General features: G+C 47.8%; 12 non-coding genes across 12 annotated transcripts; all 12 read right to left on the reverse strand.

The window, feature by feature from the left end:
* Positions 1–17: 17 nt before the first annotated feature.
* On the reverse strand, positions 18–208 carry LOC142690405 (U2 spliceosomal RNA). Its single transcript, XR_012859181.1, has one exon. It is a non-coding gene; the product is annotated as a U2 spliceosomal RNA (small nuclear RNA).
* A 1,272-nt stretch (positions 209–1,480) lies between these two features.
* On the reverse strand, positions 1,481–1,671 carry LOC142690406 (U2 spliceosomal RNA). Its single transcript, XR_012859182.1, has one exon. It is a non-coding gene; the product is annotated as a U2 spliceosomal RNA (small nuclear RNA).
* Positions 1,672–2,971: 1,300 nt separating this feature from the next.
* LOC142690407 (U2 spliceosomal RNA) lies at positions 2,972–3,162 on the reverse strand. Its single transcript, XR_012859183.1, has one exon. It is a non-coding gene; the product is annotated as a U2 spliceosomal RNA (small nuclear RNA).
* A 1,279-nt stretch (positions 3,163–4,441) lies between these two features.
* Positions 4,442–4,632, reverse strand: LOC142690409 (U2 spliceosomal RNA). Its single transcript, XR_012859185.1, has one exon. It is a non-coding gene; the product is annotated as a U2 spliceosomal RNA (small nuclear RNA).
* A 1,300-nt stretch (positions 4,633–5,932) lies between these two features.
* LOC142690410 (U2 spliceosomal RNA) lies at positions 5,933–6,123 on the reverse strand. The gene has a single exon (XR_012859186.1). It is a non-coding gene; the product is annotated as a U2 spliceosomal RNA (small nuclear RNA).
* Positions 6,124–7,399: 1,276 nt separating this feature from the next.
* On the reverse strand, positions 7,400–7,590 carry LOC142690412 (U2 spliceosomal RNA). The gene has a single exon (XR_012859187.1). It is a non-coding gene; the product is annotated as a U2 spliceosomal RNA (small nuclear RNA).
* A 1,288-nt stretch (positions 7,591–8,878) lies between these two features.
* LOC142690537 (U2 spliceosomal RNA) lies at positions 8,879–9,070 on the reverse strand. The gene has a single exon (XR_012859301.1). It is a non-coding gene; the product is annotated as a U2 spliceosomal RNA (small nuclear RNA).
* Positions 9,071–10,374: 1,304 nt separating this feature from the next.
* Positions 10,375–10,565, reverse strand: LOC142690413 (U2 spliceosomal RNA). The gene has a single exon (XR_012859188.1). It is a non-coding gene; the product is annotated as a U2 spliceosomal RNA (small nuclear RNA).
* A 1,304-nt stretch (positions 10,566–11,869) lies between these two features.
* On the reverse strand, positions 11,870–12,060 carry LOC142690414 (U2 spliceosomal RNA). Its single transcript, XR_012859189.1, has one exon. It is a non-coding gene; the product is annotated as a U2 spliceosomal RNA (small nuclear RNA).
* Positions 12,061–13,356: 1,296 nt separating this feature from the next.
* Positions 13,357–13,547, reverse strand: LOC142690529 (U2 spliceosomal RNA). Its single transcript, XR_012859294.1, has one exon. It is a non-coding gene; the product is annotated as a U2 spliceosomal RNA (small nuclear RNA).
* A 1,300-nt stretch (positions 13,548–14,847) lies between these two features.
* Positions 14,848–15,038, reverse strand: LOC142690415 (U2 spliceosomal RNA). The gene has a single exon (XR_012859190.1). It is a non-coding gene; the product is annotated as a U2 spliceosomal RNA (small nuclear RNA).
* Positions 15,039–16,334: 1,296 nt separating this feature from the next.
* On the reverse strand, positions 16,335–16,525 carry LOC142690531 (U2 spliceosomal RNA). The gene has a single exon (XR_012859296.1). It is a non-coding gene; the product is annotated as a U2 spliceosomal RNA (small nuclear RNA).
* Between the last annotated feature and the right edge of the window lie 435 nt (positions 16,526–16,960).

Raw genomic sequence — 16,960 nt, forward strand, 5'->3', positions numbered from 1 at the left:
TTAGTCAACACATAAGGAAAGGGTGCACCGGTCCTGGAAATACTGCAATACCAGGTCAATGCGTGGAGTGGACAGAGCAAGCTCTATTTCCATCTCCCTGTTCTAAAAATCCATTTAATATATGGTCCCCAGATAGGGGACGTATCAGATATTAAACTGATAAGAACAGATACTACACTTGATCTTAGCCAAAAGGCCGAGAAGCGATAACCCGAACGGGCCGCGCGTTGCCCGAGCCTGCCCGATACTGCTGTTCAGCCCTTGCAGCGATTCAGCCTACTTCTAGGCAATTCCATGGGGCCCTGCAGGCTCACACACTCACAGCTACACGGGAGGTGAATAAAGGCCGGAGAGGAAGCCAGACAGGATTTGCTTCTTTTGCTTGCACCACAATGCAGTGCTGAAAGAGGAGGAATCTACATAAAAACGCCTTCCTGGCAACGCCCAAATGCCCTGCTGCCATGCAGATAAACACTGGCAGCGGCAGCAAGTGCATGCCCACAGCCACCCCTTGTTCCTTCACACCTTGTATCAGCTGTAATCCAGTCCAGTCCAGTGCTGCCTGCTGAGCAGCACTGACCAACACTGCCTGGGCCCAGGCTTTTATCTCTGAGGCCCCATTATGATGTCAGAAAGCTGGCTCTGGAATCCTGAGGGCTCCACTATGACACGTGCAAAGTTCCGTCTGAACTTTATATAAGACGGTGAGGCTCAGTCAGTCACTCAGTGTTGCCTGAGAGGGCAACACTGCAACAGCCGGCCGCCAGGCTGTCTTTTTTTTGCACAGCTAGTTGCCTCCAGGAGGCCACAAGAGGGAGACAAGGGACTGCAAAATGGAAAATAGGCATCCACCAACTTTACAGACAACTTCTCCTTGCTCCTACAACCTCCATCCTTGCACAGTTTGTTATTCTTCTAGGTAACATAGTAACAAATCCAAATTGCTGCTCTCTTTGTAGGCAAGCAAGGCTTTGTTGCAACTGCAATTCTTACTTCTTCTTGAAATGTAGGGACGACAGTACATTCCATCACATCCATCTAGTGTACACAGGTAGGTCCATTGTGGCGGGCAGGCGAGCGGGCGGGCTGCTTTATTGGCTGTTTGCTGTTCCCCTACTCCACTCCACTATTTGACTGTTGTGCTGCATCAATCAATCAATCAATCAATCAATCAATCAATCAGTGGCTGGCTCAGGTGCAGCTCTTTAACTTACCTAAAAGGGAGGGCGGAGAGAAGACAAGGAAGGTGAATGAGGTGTTCCAATGTGAAATGCCGGAAACACAGAAACACAGACGACACACAACAAGAGGTGGCAATCTATTCATTAATTGCATTTAATCAATGAGCTCATTATCACTCATGCATTGTCCAACAGGTGTTGAAATAATGGGATTAAAAGGGGAGATCCCTTCAGAAAGACAGAAACAATAGCAAAGACAAAAAACACTTTTGGAATCTGCTTTTAGTCAACACATAAGGAAAGGGTGCACCGGTCCTGGAAATACTGCAATACCAGGTCAATGCGTGGAGTGGACAGAGCAAGCTCTATTTCCATCTCCCTGTTCTAAAAATCCATTTAATATATGGTCCCCAGATAGGGGACGTATCAGATATTAAACTGATAAGAACAGATACTACACTTGATCTTAGCCAAAAGGCCGAGAAGCGATAACCCGAACGGGCCGCGCGTTGCCCGAGCCTGCCCGATACTGCTGTTCAGCCCTTGCAGCGATTCAGCCTACTTCTAGGCAATTCCATGGGGCCCTGCAGGCTCACACACTCACAGCTACACGGGAGGTGAATAAAGGCCGGAGAGGAAGCCAGACAGGATTTGCTTCTTTTGCTTGCACCACAATGCAGTGCTGAAAGAGGAGGAATCTACATAAAAACGCCTTCCTGGCAACGCCCAAATGCCCTGCTGCCATGCAGATAAACACTGGCAGCGGCAGCAAGTGCATGCCCACAGCCACCCCTTGTTCCTTCACACCTTGTATCAGCTGTAATCCAGTCCAGTCCAGTGCTGCCTGCTGAGCAGCACTGACCAACACTGCCTGGGCCCAGGCTTTTATCTCTGAGGCCCCATTATGATGTCAGAAAGCTGGCTCTGGAATCCTGAGGGCTCCACTATGACACGTGCAAAGTTCCGTCTGAACTTTATATAAGACGGTGAGGCTCAGTCAGTCACTCAGTGTTGCCTGAGAGGGCAACACTGCAACAGCCGGCCGCCAGGCTGTCTTTTTTTTGCACAGCTAGTTGCCTCCAGGAGGCCACAAGAGGGAGACAAGGGACTGCAAAATGGAAAATAGGCATCCACCAACTTTACAGACAACTTCTCCTTGCTCCTACAACCTCCATCCTTGCACAGTTTGTTATTCTTCTAGGTAACATAGTAACAAATCCAAATTGCTGCTCTCTTTGTAGGCAAGCAAGGCTTTGTTGCAACTGCAATTCTTACTTCTTCTTGAAATGTAGGGACGACAGTACATTCCATCACATCCATCTAGTGTACACAGGTAGGTCCATTGTGGCGGGCAGGCGAGCGGGCGGGCTGCTTTATTGGCTGTTTGCTGTTCCCCTACTCCACTCCACTATTTGACTGTTGTGCTGCATCAATCAATCAATCAATCAATCAATCAATCAATCAATCAATCAATCAATCAATCAATCAATCAGTGGCTGGCTCAGGTGCAGCTCTTTAACTTACCTAAAAGGGAGGGCGGAGAGAAGACAAGGAAGGTGAATGAGGTGTTCCAATGTGAAATGCCGGAAACACAGAAACACAGACGACACACAACAAGAGGTGGCAATCTATTCATTAATTGCATTTAATCAATGAGCTCATTATCACTCATGCATTGTCCAACAGGTGTTGAAATAATGGGATTAAAAGGGGAGATCCCTTCAGAAAGACAGAAACAATAGCAAAGACAAAAAACACTTTTGGAATCTGCTTTTAGTCAACACATAAGGAAAGGGTGCACCGGTCCTGGAAATACTGCAATACCAGGTCAATGCGTGGAGTGGACAGAGCAAGCTCTATTTCCATCTCCCTGTTCTAAAAATCCATTTAATATATGGTCCCCAGATAGGGGACGTATCAGATATTAAACTGATAAGAACAGATACTACACTTGATCTTAGCCAAAAGGCCGAGAAGCGATAACCCGAACGGGCCGCGCGTTGCCCGAGCCTGCCCGATACTGCTGTTCAGCCCTTGCAGCGATTCAGCCTACTTCTAGGCAATTCCATGGGGCCCTGCAGGCTCACACACTCACAGCTACACGGGAGGTGAATAAAGGCCGGAGAGGAAGCCAGACAGGATTTGCTTCTTTTGCTTGCACCACAATGCAGTGCTGAAAGAGGCATAAAAACGCCTTCCTGGCAACGCCCAAATGCCCTGCTGCCATGCAGATAAACACTGGCAGCGGCAGCAAGTGCATGCCCACAGCCACCCCTTGTTCCTTCACACCTTGTATCAGCTGTAATCCAGTCCAGTCCAGTGCTGCCTGCTGAGCAGCACTGACCAACACTGCCTGGGCCCAGGCTTTTATCTCTGAGGCCCCATTATGATGTCAGAAAGCTGGCTCTGGAATCCTGAGGGCTCCACTATGACACGTGCAAAGTTCCGTCTGAACTTTATATAAGACGGTGAGGCTCAGTCAGTCACTCAGTGTTGCCTGAGAGGGCAACACTGCAACAGCCGGCCGCCAGGCTGTCTTTTTTTTGCACAGCTAGTTGCCTCCAGGAGGCCACAAGAGGGAGACAAGGGACTGCAAAATGGAAAATAGGCATCCACCAACTTTACAGACAACTTCTCCTTGCTCCTACAACCTCCATCCTTGCACAGTTTGTTATTCTTCTAGGTAACATAGTAACAAATCCAAATTGCTGCTCTCTTTGTAGGCAAGCAAGGCTTTGTTGCAACTGCAATTCTTACTTCTTCTTGAAATGTAGGGACGACAGTACATTCCATCACATCCATCTAGTGTACACAGGTAGGTCCATTGTGGCGGGCAGGCGAGCGGGCGGGCTGCTTTATTGGCTGTTTGCTGTTCCCCTACTCCACTCCACTATTTGACTGTTGTGCTGCATCAATCAATCAATCAATCAATCAATCAATCAATCAATCAATCAATCAATCAGTGGCTGGCTCAGGTGCAGCTCTTTAACTTACCTAAAAGGGAGGGCGGAGAGAAGACAAGGAAGGTGAATGAGGTGTTCCAATGTGAAATGCCGGAAACACAGAAACACAGACGACACACAACAAGAGGTGGCAATCTATTCATTAATTGCATTTAATCAATGAGCTCATTATCACTCATGCATTGTCCAACAGGTGTTGAAATAATGGGATTAAAAGGGGAGATCCCTTCAGAAAGACAGAAACAATAGCAAAGACAAAAAACACTTTTGGAATCTGCTTTTAGTCAACACATAAGGAAAGGGTGCACCGGTCCTGGAAATACTGCAATACCAGGTCAATGCGTGGAGTGGACAGAGCAAGCTCTATTTCCATCTCCCTGTTCTAAAAATCCATTTAATATATGGTCCCCAGATAGGGGACGTATCAGATATTAAACTGATAAGAACAGATACTACACTTGATCTTAGCCAAAAGGCCGAGAAGCGATAACCCGAACGGGCCGCGCGTTGCCCGAGCCTGCCCGATACTGCTGTTCAGCCCTTGCAGCGATTCAGCCTACTTCTAGGCAATTCCATGGGGCCCTGCAGGCTCACACACTCACAGCTACACGGGAGGTGAATAAAGGCCGGAGAGGAAGCCAGACAGGATTTGCTTCTTTTGCTTGCACCACAATGCAGTGCTGAAAGAGGAGGAATCTACATAAAAACGCCTTCCTGGCAACGCCCAAATGCCCTGCTGCCATGCAGATAAACACTGGCAGCGGCAGCAAGTGCATGCCCACAGCCACCCCTTGTTCCTTCACACCTTGTATCAGCTGTAATCCAGTCCAGTCCAGTGCTGCCTGCTGAGCAGCACTGACCAACACTGCCTGGGCCCAGGCTTTTATCTCTGAGGCCCCATTATGATGTCAGAAAGCTGGCTCTGGAATCCTGAGGGCTCCACTATGACACGTGCAAAGTTCCGTCTGAACTTTATATAAGACGGTGAGGCTCAGTCAGTCACTCAGTGTTGCCTGAGAGGGCAACACTGCAACAGCCGGCCGCCAGGCTGTCTTTTTTTTGCACAGCTAGTTGCCTCCAGGAGGCCACAAGAGGGAGACAAGGGACTGCAAAATGGAAAATAGGCATCCACCAACTTTACAGACAACTTCTCCTTGCTCCTACAACCTCCATCCTTGCACAGTTTGTTATTCTTCTAGGTAACATAGTAACAAATCCAAATTGCTGCTCTCTTTGTAGGCAAGCAAGGCTTTGTTGCAACTGCAATTCTTACTTGTTCTTGAAATGTAGGGACGACAGTACATTCCATCACATCCATCTAGTGTACACAGGTAGGTCCATTGTGGCGGGCAGGCGAGCGGGCGGGCTGCTTTATTGGCTGTTTGCTGTTCCCCTACTCCACTCCACTATTTGACTGTTGTGCTGCATCAATCAATCAATCAATCAATCAATCAATCAATCAATCAATCAATCAATCAATCAATCAATCAGTGGCTGGCTCAGGTGCAGCTCTTTAACTTACCTAAAAGGGAGGGCGGAGAGAAGACAAGGAAGGTGAATGAGGTGTTCCAATGTGAAATGCCGGAAACACAGAAACACAGACGACACACAACAAGAGGTGGCAATCTATTCATTAATTGCATTTAATCAATGAGCTCATTATCACTCATGCATTGTCCAACAGGTGTTGAAATAATGGGATTAAAAGGGGAGATCCCTTCAGAAAGACAGAAACAATAGCAAAGACAAAAAACACTTTTGGAATCTGCTTTTAGTCAACACATAAGGAAAGGGTGCACCGGTCCTGGAAATACTGCAATACCAGGTCAATGCGTGGAGTGGACAGAGCAAGCTCTATTTCCATCTCCCTGTTCTAAAAATCCATTTAATATATGGTCCCCAGATAGGGGACGTATCAGATATTAAACTGATAAGAACAGATACTACACTTGATCTTAGCCAAAAGGCCGAGAAGCGATAACCCGAACGGGCCGCGCGTTGCCCGAGCCTGCCCGATACTGCTGTTCAGCCCTTGCAGCGATTCAGCCTACTTCTAGGCAATTCCATGGGGCCCTGCAGGCTCACACACTCACAGCTACACGGGAGGTGAATAAAGGCCGGAGAGGAAGCCAGACAGGATTTGCTTCTTTTGCTTGCACCACAATGCAGTGCTGAAAGAGGAGGAATCTACATAAAAACGCCTTCCTGGCAACGCCCAAATGCCCTGCTGCCATGCAGATAAACACTGGCAGCGGCAGCAAGTGCATGCCCACAGCCACCCCTTGTTCCTTCACACCTTGTATCAGCTGTAATCCAGTCCAGTCCAGTGCTGCCTGCTGAGCAGCACTGACCAACACTGCCTGGGCCCAGGCTTTTATCTCTGAGGCCCCATTATGATGTCAGAAAGCTGGCTCTGGAATCCTGAGGGCTCCACTATGACACGTGCAAAGTTCCATCTGAACTTTATATAAGACGGTGAGGCTCAGTCAGTCACTCAGTGTTGCCTGAGAGGGCAACACTGCAACAGCCGGCCGCCAGGCTGTCTTTTTTTTGCACAGCTAGTTGCCTCCAGGAGGCCACAAGAGGGAGACAAGGGACTGCAAAATGGAAAATAGGCATCCACCAACTTTACAGACAACTTCTCCTTGCTCCTACAACCTCCATCCTTGCACAGTTTGTTATTCTTCTAGGTAACATAGTAACAAATCCAAATTGCTGCTCTCTTTGTAGGCAAGCAAGGCTTTGTTGCAACTGCAATTCTTACTTCTTCTTGAAATGTAGGGACGACAGTACATTCCATCACATCCATCTAGTGTACACAGGTAGGTCCATTGTGGCGGGCAGGCGAGAGGGCGGGCTGCTTTATTGGCTGTTTGCTGTTCCCCTACTCCACTCCACTATTTGACTGTTGTGCTGCATCAATCAATCAATCAATCAATCAATCAATCAATCAATCAGTGGCTGGCTCAGGTGCAGCTCTTTAACTTACCTAAAAGGGAGGGCGGAGAGAAGACAAGGAAGGTGAATGAGGTGTTCCAATGTGAAATGCCGGAAACACAGAAACACAGACGACACACAACAAGAGGTGGCAATCTATTCATTAATTGCATTTAATCAATGAGCTCATTATCACTCATGCATTGTCCAACAGGTGTTGAAATAATGGGATTAAAAGGGGAGATCCCTTCAGAAAGACAGAAACAATAGCAAAGACAAAAAACACTTTTGGAATCTGCTTTTAGTCAACACATAAGGAAAGGGTGCACCGGTCCTGGAAATACTGCAATACCAGGTCAATGCGTGGAGTGGACAGAGCAAGCTCTATTTCCATCTCCCTGTTCTAAAAATCCATTTAATATATGGTCCCCAGATAGGGGACGTATCAGATATTAAACTGATAAGAACAGATACTACACTTGATCTTAGCCAAAAGGCCGAGAAGCGATAACCCGAACGGGCCGCGCGTTGCCCGAGCCTGCCCGATACTGCTGTTCAGCCCTTGCAGCGATTCAGCCTACTTCTAGGCAATTCCATGGGGCCCTGCAGGCTCACACACTCACAGCTACACGGGAGGTGAATAAAGGCCGGAGAGGAAGCCAGACAGGATTTGCTTCTTTTGCTTGCACCACAATGCAGTGCTGAAAGAGGAGGAATCTACATAAAAACGCCTTCCTGGCAACGCCCAAATGCCCTGCTGCCATGCAGATAAACACTGGCAGCGGCAGCAAGTGCATGCCCACAGCCACCCCTTGTTCCTTCACACCTTGTATCAGCTGTAATCCAGTCCAGTCCAGTGCTGCCTGCTGAGCAGCACTGACCAACACTGCCTGAGCCCAGGCTTTTATCTCTGAGGCCCCATTATGATGTCAGAAAGCTGGCTCTGGAATCCTGAGGGCTCCACTATGACACGTGCAAAGTTCCGTCTGAACTTTATATAAGACGGTGAGGCTCAGTCAGTCACTCAGTGTTGCCTGAGAGGGCAACACTGCAACAGCCGGCCGCCAGGCTGTCTTTTTTTTGCACAGCTAGTTGCCTCCAGGAGGCCACAAGAGGGAGACAAGGGACTGCAAAATGGAAAATAGGCATCCACCAACTTTACAGACAACTTCTCCTTGCTCCTACAACCTCCATCCTTGCACAGTTTGTTATTCTTCTAGGTAACATAGTAACAAATCCAAATTGCTGCTCTCTTTGTAGGCAAGCAAGGCTTTGTTGCAACTGCAATTCTTACTTCTTCTTGAAATGTAGGGACGACAGTACATTCCATCACATCCATCTAGTGTACACAGGTAGGTCCATTGTGGCGGGCAGGCGAGCGGGCGGGCTGCTTTATTGGCTGTTTGCTGTTCCCCTACTCCACTCCACTATTTGACTGTTGTGCTGCATCAATCAATCAATCAATCAATCAATCAATCAATCAATCAATCAATCAATCAGTGGCTGGCTCAGTTGCAGCTCTTTAACTTACCTAAAAGGGAGGGCGGAGAGAAGACAAGGAAGGTGAATGAGGTGTTCCAATGTGAAATGCCGGAAACACAGAAACACAGACGACACACAACAAGAGGTGGCAATCTATTCATTAATTGCATTTAATCAATGAGCTCATTATCACTCATGCATTGTCCAACAGGTGTTGAAATAATGGGATTAAAAGGGGAGATCCCTTCAGAAAGACAGAAACAATAGCAAAGACAAAAAACACTTTTGGAATCTGCTTTTAGTCAACACATAAGGAAAGGGTGCACCGGTCCTGGAAATACTGCAATACCAGGTCAATGCGTGGAGTGGACAGAGCAAGCTCTATTTCCATCTCCCTGTTCTAAAAAATCCATTTAATATATGGTCCCCAGATAGGGGACGTATCAGATATTAAACTGATAAGAACAGATACTACACTTGATCTTAGCCAAAAGGCCGAGAAGCGATAACCCGAACGGGCCGCGCGTTGCCCGAGCCTGCCCGATACTGCTGTTCAGCCCTTGCAGCGATTCAGCCTACTTCTAGGCAATTCCATGGGGCCCTGCAGGCTCACACACTCACAGCTACACGGGAGGTGAATAAAGGCCGGAGAGGAAGCCAGACAGGATTTGCTTCTTTTGCTTGCACCACAATGCAGTGCTGAAAGAGGAGGAATCTACATAAAAACGCCTTCCTGGCAACGCCCAAATGCCCTGCTGCCATGCAGATAAACACTGGCAGCGGCAGCAAGTGCATGCCCACAGCCACCCCTTGTTCCTTCACACCTTGTATCAGCTGTAATCCAGTCCAGTCCAGTGCTGCCTGCTGAGCAGCACTGACCAACACTGCCTGGGCCCAGGCTTTTATCTCTGAGGCCCCATTATGATGTCAGAAAGCTGGCTCTGGAATCCTGAGGGCTCCACTATGACACGTGCAAAGTTCCGTCTGAACTTTATATAAGACGGTGAGGCTCAGTCAGTCACTCAGTGTTGCCTGAGAGGGCAACACTGCAACAGCCGGCCGCCAGGCTGTCTTTTTTTTGCACAGCTAGTTGCCTCCAGGAGGCCACAAGAGGGAGACAAGGGACTGCAAAATGGAAAATAGGCATCCACCAACTTTACAGACAACTTCTCCTTGCTCCTACAACCTCCATCCTTGCACAGTTTGTTATTCTTCTAGGTAACATAGTAACAAATCCAAATTGCTGCTCTCTTTGTAGGCAAGCAAGGCTTTGTTGCAACTGCAATTCTTACTTCTTCTTGAAATGTAGGGACGACAGTACATTCCATCACATCCATCTAGTGTACACAGGTAGGTCCATTGTGGCGGGCAGGCGAGCGGGCGGGCTGCTTTATTGGCTGTTTGCTGTTCCCCTACTCCACTCCACTATTTGACTGTTGTGCTGCATCAATCAATCAATCAATCAATCAATCAATCAATCAATCAATCAATCAATCAATCAATCAATCAATCAGTGGCTGGCTCAGGTGCAGCTCTTTAACTTACCTAAAAGGGAGGGCGGAGAGAAGACAAGGAAGGTGAATGAGGTGTTCCAATGTGAAATGCCGGAAACACAGAAACACAGACGACACACAACAAGAGGTGGCAATCTATTCATTAATTGCATTTAATCAATGAGCTCATTATCACTCATGCATTGTCCAACAGGTGTTGAAATAATGGGATTAAAAGGGGAGATCCCTTCAGAAAGACAGAAACAATAGCAAAGACAAAAAACACTTTTGGAATCTGCTTTTAGTCAACACATAAGGAAAGGGTGCACCGGTCCTGGAAATACTGCAATACCAGGTCAATGCGTGGAGTGGACAGAGCAAGCTCTATTTCCATCTCCCTGTTCTAAAAATCCATTTAATATATGGTCCCCAGATAGGGGACGTATCAGATATTAAACTGATAAGAACAGATACTACACTTGATCTTAGCCAAAAGGCCGAGAAGCGATAACCCGAACGGGCCGCGCGTTGCCCGAGCCTGCCCGATACTGCTGTTCAGCCCTTGCAGCGATTCAGCCTACTTCTAGGCAATTCCATGGGGCCCTGCAGGCTCACACACTCACAGCTACACGGGAGGTGAATAAAGGCCGGAGAGGAAGCCAGACAGGATTTGCTTCTTTTGCTTGCACCACAATGCAGTGCTGAAAGAGGAGGAATCTACATAAAAACGCCTTCCTGGCAACGCCCAAATGCCCTGCTGCCATGCAGATAAACACTGGCAGCGGCAGCAAGTGCATGCCCACAGCCACCCCTTGTTCCTTCACACCTTGTATCAGCTGTAATCCAGTCCAGTCCAGTGCTGCCTGCTGAGCAGCACTGACCAACACTGCCTGGGCCCAGGCTTTTATCTCTGAGGCCCCATTATGATGTCAGAAAGCTGGCTCTGGAATCCTGAGGGCTCCACTATGACACGTGCAAAGTTCCGTCTGAACTTTATATAAGACGGTGAGGCTCAGTCAGTCACTCAGTGTTGCCTGAGAGGGCAACACTGCAACAGCCGGCCGCCAGGCTGTCTTTTTTTTGCACAGCTAGTTGCCTCCAGGAGGCCACAAGAGGGAGACAAGGGACTGCAAAATGGAAAATAGGCATCCACCAACTTTACAGACAACTTCTCCTTGCTCCTACAACCTCCATCCTTGCACAGTTTGTTATTCTTCTAGGTAACATAGTAACAAATCCAAATTGCTGCTCTCTTTGTAGGCAAGCAAGGCTTTGTTGCAACTGCAATTCTTACTTCTTCTTGAAATGTAGGGACGACAGTACATTCCATCACATCCATCTAGTGTACACAGGTAGGTCCATTGTGGCGGGCAGGCGAGCGGGCGGGCTGCTTTATTGGCTGTTTGCTGTTCCCCTACTCCACTCCACTATTTGACTGTTGTGCTGCATCAATCAATCAATAAATCAATCAATCAATCAATCAATCAATCAATCAATCAATCAATCAATCAATCAGTGGCTGGCTCAGGTGCAGCTCTTTAACTTACCTAAAAGGGAGGGCGGAGAGAAGACAAGGAAGGTGAATGAGGTGTTCCAATGTGAAATGCCGGAAACACAGAAACACAGACGACACACAACAAGAGGTGGCAATCTATTCATTAATTGCATTTAATCAATGAGCTCATTATCACTCATGCATTGTCCAACAGGTGTTGAAATAATGGGATTAAAAGGGGAGATCCCTTCAGAAAGACAGAAACAATAGCAAAGACAAAAAACACTTTTGGAATCTGCTTTTAGTCAACACATAAGGAAAGGGTGCACCGGTCCTGGAAATACTGCAATACCAGGTCAATGCGTGGAGTGGACAGAGCAAGCTCTATTTCCATCTCCCTGTTCTAAAAATCCATTTAATATATGGTCCCCAGATAGGGGACGTATCAGATATTAAACTGATAAGAACAGATACTACACTTGATCTTAGCCAAAAGGCCGAGAAGCGATAACCCGAACGGGCCGCGCGTTGCCCGAGCCTGCCCGATACTGCTGTTCAGCCCTTGCAGCGATTCAGCCTACTTCTAGGCAATTCCATGGGGCCCTGCAGGCTCACACACTCACAGCTACACGGGAGGTGAATAAAGGCCGGAGAGGAAGCCAGACAGGATTTGCTTCTTTTGCTTGCACCACAATGCAGTGCTGAAAGAGGAGGAATCTACATAAAAACGCCTTCCTGGCAACGCCCAAATGCCCTGCTGCCATGCAGATAAACACTGGCAGCGGCAGCAAGTGCATGCCCACAGCCACCAATTGTTCCTTCACACCTTGTATCAGCTGTAATCCAGTCCAGTCCAGTGCTGCCTGCTGAGCAGCACTGACCAACACTGCCTGGGCCCAGGCTTTTATCTCTGAGGCCCCATTATGATGTCAGAAAGCTGGCTCTGGAATCCTGAGGGCTCCACTATGACACGTGCAAAGTTCCGTCTGAACTTTATATAAGACGGTGAGGCTCAGTCAGTCACTCAGTGTTGCCTGAGAGGGCAACACTGCAACAGCCGGCCGCCAGGCTGTCTTTTTTTTGCACAGCTAGTTGCCTCCAGGAGGCCACAAGAGGGAGACAAGGGACTGCAAAATGGAAAATAGGCATCCACCAACTTTACAGACAACTTCTCCTTGCTCCTACAACCTCCATCCTTGCACAGTTTGTTATTCTTCTAGGTAACATAGTAACAAATCCAAATTGCTGCTCTCTTTGTAGGCAAGCAAGGCTTTGTTGCAACTGCAATTCTTACTTCTTCTTGAAATGTAGGGACGACAGTACATTCCATCACATCCATCTAGTGTACACAGGTAGGTCCATTGTGGCGGGCAGGCGAGCGGGCGGGCTGCTTTATTGGCTGTTTGCTGTTCCCCTACTCCACTCCACTATTTGACTGTTGTGCTGCATCAATCAATCAATCAATCAATCAATCAATCAATCAATCAATCAATCAATCAATCAATCAGTGGCTGGCTCAGGTGCAGCTCTTTAACTTACCTAAAAGGGAGGGCGGAGAGAAGACAAGGAAGGTGAATGAGGTGTTCCAATGTGAAATGCCGGAAACACAGAAACACAGACGACACACAACAAGAGGTGGCAATCTATTCATTAATTGCATTTAATCAATGAGCTCATTATCACTCATGCATTGTCCAACAGGTGTTGAAATAATGGGATTAAAAGGGGAGATCCCTTCAGAAAGACAGAAACAATAGCAAAGACAAAAAACACTTTTGGAATCTGCTTTTAGTCAACACATAAGGAAAGGGTGCACCGGTCCTGGAAATACTGCAATACCAGGTCAATGCGTGGAGTGGACAGAGCAAGCTCTATTTCCATCTCCCTGTTCTAAAAATCCATTTAATATATGGTCCCCAGATAGGGGATGTATCAGATATTAAACTGATAAGAACAGATACTACACTTGATCTTAGCCAAAAGGCCGAGAAGCGATAACCCGAACGGGCCGCGCGTTGCCCGAGCCTGCCCGATACTGCTGTTCAGCCCTTGCAGCGATTCAGCCTACTTCTAGGCAATTCCATGGGGCCCTGCAGGCTCACACACTCACAGCTACACGGGAGGTGAATAAAGGCCGGAGAGGAAGCCAGACAGGATTTGCTTCTTTTGCTTGCACCACAATGCAGTGCTGAAAGAGGAGGAATCTACATAAAAACGCCTTCCTGGCAACGCCCAAATGCCCTGCTGCCATGCAGATAAACACTGGCAGCGGCAGCAAGTGCATGCCCACAGCCACCCCTTGTTCCTTCACACCTTGTATCAGCTGTAATCCAGTCCAGTCCAGTGCTGCCTGCTGAGCAGCACTGACCAACACTGCCTGGGCCCAGGCTTTTATCTCTGAGGCCCCATTATGATGTCAGAAAGCTGGCTCTGGAATCCTGAGGGCTCCACTATGACACGTGCAAAGTTCCGTCTGAACTTTATATAAGACGGTGAGGCTCAGTCAGTCACTCAGTGTTGCCTGAGAGGGCAACACTGCAACAGCCGGCCGCCAGGCTGTCTTTTTTTTGCACAGCTAGTTGCCTCCAGGAGGCCACAAGAGGGAGACAAGGGACTGCAAAATGGAAAATAGGCATCCACCAACTTTACAGACAACTTCTCCTTGCTCCTACAACCTCCATCCTTGCACAGTTTGTTATTCTTCTAGGTAACATAGTAACAAATCCAAATTGCTGCTCTCTTTGTAGGCAAGCAAGGCTTTGTTGCAACTGCAATTCTTACTTCTTCTTGAAATGTAGGGACGACAGTACATTCCATCACATCCATCTAGTGTACACAGGTAGGTCCATTGTGGCGGGCAGGCGAGCGGGCGGGCTGCTTTATTGGCTGTTTGCTGTTCCCCTACTCCACTCCACTATTTGACTGTTGTGCTGCATCAATCAATCAATCAATCAATCAATCAATCAATCAATCAATCAATCAATCAATCAATCAATCAGTGGCTGGCTCAGGTGCAGCTCTTTAACTTACCTAAAAGGGAGGGCGGAGAGAAGACAAGGAAGGTGAATGAGGTGTTCCAATGTGAAATGCCGGAAACACAGAAACACAGACGACACACAACAAGAGGTGGCAATCTATTCATTAATTGCATTTAATCAATGAGCTCATTATCACTCATGCATTGTCCAACAGGTGTTGAAATAATGGGATTAAAAGGGGAGATCCCTTCAGAAAGACAGAAACAATAGCAAAGACAAAAAACACTTTTGGAATCTGCTTTTAGTCAACACATAAGGAAAGGGTGCACCGGTCCTGGAAATACTGCAATACCAGGTCAATGCGTGGAGTGGACAGAGCAAGCTCTATTTCCATCTCCCTGTTCTAAAAATCCATTTAATATATGGTCCCCAGATAGGGGACGTATCAGATATTAAACTGATAAGAACAGATACTACACTTGATCTTAGCCAAAAGGCCGAGAAGCGATAACCCGAACGGGCCGCGCGTTGCCCGAGCCTGCCCGATACTGCTGTTCAGCCCTTGCAGCGATTCAGCCTACTTCTAGGCAATTCCATGGGGCCCTGCAGGCTCACACACTCACAGCTACACGGGAGGTGAATAAAGGCCGGAGAGGAAGCCAGACAGGATTTGCTTCTTTTGCTTGCACCACAATGCAGTGCTGAAAGAGGAGGAATCTACATAAAAACGCCTTCCTGGCAACGCCCAAATGCCCTGCTGCCATGCAGATAAACACTGGCAGCGGCAGCAAGTGCATGCCCACAGCCACCCCTTGTTCCTTCACACCTTGTATCAGCTGTAATCCAGTCCAGTCCAGTGCTGCCTGCTGAGCAGCACTGACCAACACTGCCTGGGCCCAGGCTTTTATCTCTGAGGCCCCATTATGATGTCAGAAAGCTGGCTCTGGAATCCTGAGGGCTCCACTATGACACGTGCAAAGTTCCGTCTGAACTTTATATAAGACGGTGAGGCTCAGTCAGTCACTCAGTGTTGCCTGAGAGGGCAACACTGCAACAGCCGGCCGCCAGGCTGTCTTTTTTTTGCACAGCTAGTTGCCTCCAGGAGGCCACAAGAGGGAGACAAGGGACTGCAAAATGGAAAATAGGCATCCACCAACTTTACAGACAACTTCTCCTTGCTCCTACAACCTCCATCCTTGCACAGTTTGTTATTCTTCTAGGTAACATAGTAACAAATCCAAATTGCTGCTCTCTTTGTAGGCAAGCAAGGCTTTGTTGCAACTGCAATTCTTACTTCTTCTTGAAATGTAGGGACGACAGTACATTCCATCACATCCATCTAGTGTACACAGGTAGGTCCATTGTGGCGGGCAGGCGAGCGGGCGGGCTGCTTTATTGGCTGTTTGCTGTTCCCCTACTCCACTCCACTATTTGACTGTTGTGCTGCATCAATCAATCAATCAATCAATCAATCAATCAATCAATCAATCAATCAATCAATCAATCAGTGGCTGGCTCAGGTGCAGCTCTTTAACTTACCTAAAAGGGAGGGCGGAGAGAAGACAAGGAAGGTGAATGAGGTGTTCCAATGTGAAATGCCGGAAACACAGAAACACAGACGACACACAACAAGAGGTGGCAATCTATTCATTAATTGCATTTAATCAATGAGCTCATTATCACTCATGCATTGTCCAACAGGTGTTGAAATAATGGGATTAAAAGGGGAGATCCCTTCAGAAAGACAGAAACAATAGCAAAGACAAAAAACACTTTTGGAATCTGCTTTTAGTCAACACATAAGGAAAGGGTGCACCGGTCCTGGAAATACTGCAATACCAGGTCAATGCGTGGAGTGGACAGAGCAAGCTCTATTTCCATCTCCCTGTTCTAAAAATCCATTTAATATATGGTCCCCAGATAGGGGATGTATCAGATATTAAACTGATAAGAACAGATACTACACTTGATCTTAGCCAAAAGGCCGAGAAGCGATAACCCGAACGGGCCGCGCGTTGCCCGAGCCTGCCCGATACTGCTGTTCAGCCCTTGCAGCGATTCAGCCTACTTCTAGGCAATTCCATGGGGCCCTGCAGGCTCACACACTCACAGCTACACGGGAGGTGAATAAAGGCCGGAGAGGAAGCCAGACAGGATTTGCTTCTTTTGCTTGCACCACAATGCAGTGCTGAAAGAGGAGGAATCTACATAAAAACGCCTTCCTGGCAACGCCCAAATGCCCTGCTGCCATGCAGATAAACACTGGCAGCGGCAGCAAGTGCATGCCCACAGCCACCCCTTGTTCCTTCACACCTTGTATCAGCTGTAATCCAGTCCAGTCCAGTGCTGCCTGCTGAGCAGCACTGACCAACACTGCCTGGGCCCAGGCTTTTATCTCTGAGGCCCCATTATGATGTCAGAAAGCTGGCTC

The sequence above is a fragment of the Rhinoderma darwinii genome (genome assembly GCF_050947455.1).
Source record: "Rhinoderma darwinii isolate aRhiDar2 chromosome 5 unlocalized genomic scaffold, aRhiDar2.hap1 SUPER_5_unloc_34, whole genome shotgun sequence".
Taxonomy (NCBI): Eukaryota; Metazoa; Chordata; class Amphibia; order Anura; family Rhinodermatidae; genus Rhinoderma; species Rhinoderma darwinii.